This window comes from Balaenoptera acutorostrata, chromosome X (assembly GCF_949987535.1).
Source record: "Balaenoptera acutorostrata chromosome X, mBalAcu1.1, whole genome shotgun sequence".
Taxonomy (NCBI): domain Eukaryota; kingdom Metazoa; phylum Chordata; class Mammalia; order Artiodactyla; family Balaenopteridae; genus Balaenoptera; species Balaenoptera acutorostrata.
Genome location: NC_080085.1, coordinates 81,493,825 through 81,495,763, shown reverse-complemented (window position 1 = coordinate 81,495,763; position 1,939 = coordinate 81,493,825). Strand labels below are relative to the sequence as shown.

Sequence of the window (1,939 nt, the reverse complement as noted above, 5' to 3'; positions counted from 1 at the left end):
ACTTCGGATGGAAAAAAGAGTTGCCCAAAGATACCGTAAAGCTGAAAACCTGAACAGAGCTTTTTTTTTTTTTTTTTTTTTTTGGCTAACTCCTTCGGGAATCACCTTTCTGGTTTGGCGGGTACTTTTTACAGAGCAATAACGTTTCCCAAAATGGAGTCCTTCTCTGGGCTGTTTGGCTCTCAGTAAGGCAGGCCCATACCTTTTCCCCTCCTCTACGGAGAGGGCAATATGCATTAAGCTGAAAAGCTACCTTCCAAAAGTGAGAAAGGGATTAGACTGCTGCTTCAAAACTATGGAATTATCTGGAATGTTTTACAAATGGCTGCTACATCAACAACAACAGAAAAGATAATTACAAAATGTGTACATCACAACATGCTTTTAAAGACACTTAGCATTGTGCTCACATTCCCTTAAACGTTGTTCCCAAAGGTGCTCAGCCTCTAGCCCAAATGGAATCTCTGGGGAGAGGCAGAGACAGTTTGGCGAAAAGGACACAGGGGTGGGGGTGGGAGAGGTGGCGAAAGGAGAAAGCAGCCTTCCAGTTAAAGATCAGCCGTCAGTTTAAAGGTCAGCTTCGGGCAGGCTGGCCTCAGCAGAGTCGGGGTCAGAGGGAGGAGCAGCGGCAGGATGGGACTGGGGTGCTCTACATCTCATTCAGGTCAAGCAGAGTCTGGTCCAGCATCCTTTGTGTACAGAGGTGCTCCTCTTTGGTGCATTTCAGTTTATCTTCCAAATCATCAATTGTCTTTTCCAGCTTGGCTACCGATCTCTCAGCAAACTCAGCACGGGTCTCTGCCTCCTTGAGTTTATCAGTAAGAATCTATCTCTTCCTCATATTTGTCTTCTTTTTGAGAGTACTTTTCTTCAGCAGCACTCAGACACTTCAGGTTCTGGTCCATCAGTCTGATCTGCTCATCCATCTCTCGGCAATGGGACTCTGCCAGCTCAGCTCGCTCCTCTATGCGTTCCAAGTCTCCCTCAATAATCATCAATTTACGAGCCACCTCTTCATACTTCCTATCTGCCTCTTCTGCAATGTGCTTAGCTTCTCTGAGTTGGATTTCCTGGAGTTCCATTTTTTCTTCATCTTTTAAGGCTCGGTTTTCAATAACCTTCATACCTCTCTCACTCTCATCAGCAGCTTTCTCAGCTTCCTCCAGCTTTTGCAGGGCAGTGGCCAGGCGCTCTTGAGCGCGGTCCAGCTCCTCTTCAACCAGCTGGATCCTACGGTTCAAGGAGGCCACCTCAGCCTCAGCCTGTTCCCGGGCCCGCCTTTCTCCCTCCACTTCCCGCTGGAGGCGCTCAGCCCTCTCCTCTGCATCATCGGCCTGCTGCTGCAGAACCTGGATCTTGCGCTTCACCGCCTCGATGGTGGTGATCCCAGCCATGGTCCCCACCCAGCCCCTGCTGGCCTTCGGGTTCCTGCCCCCCCGATCAGGCAATTCTTGATTGACCAGTTTAAGATTTCATTTCTGGGAGAGCGGAAACTGTAATTAAGTTGGTTTGATGACATGGGGCTTAGCATAAGCAACATCATTTGGGGCCTGTTTTCTTATTTTTAACATTATTTTTTATTCTATCCAACATCAAATAAATATTTTGATTCTCTACCCAGTGCTTCCAGTATCCATTTTGTCAGTCAGATTCCTCTACTCTCCATCTCCTCTAGATACCCTATATTCCCCGGGTGAATTCAGATAACATCATAAGAGTTGAACCTCTCAGGTGACACTCCTCCTTTTCATACTATATTCAGATCATTTATTCAACATACACACTTCACTTGCTCTGTGATCAATTCCACCTCTTTTCTGTATGCTTTGTATTTCTAACAGTTTCCTATGTTATAATACTTCTGACTCTAGATAGTTACCCACTCAGTGAAAGAAGTTTCATTTATTTTATTAGATTTTATAATTTATATAAAACTTTG

At 45.6% G+C, this 1,939-nt stretch overlaps 1 pseudogene; it reads right to left on the bottom strand.

The window, feature by feature from the left end:
- Nucleotides 1-581: 581 nt before the first annotated feature.
- LOC103009849 (tropomyosin alpha-3 chain-like) lies at nt 582-1,406 on the bottom strand (annotated as a pseudogene).
- Between the last annotated feature and the right edge of the window lie 533 nt (nt 1,407-1,939).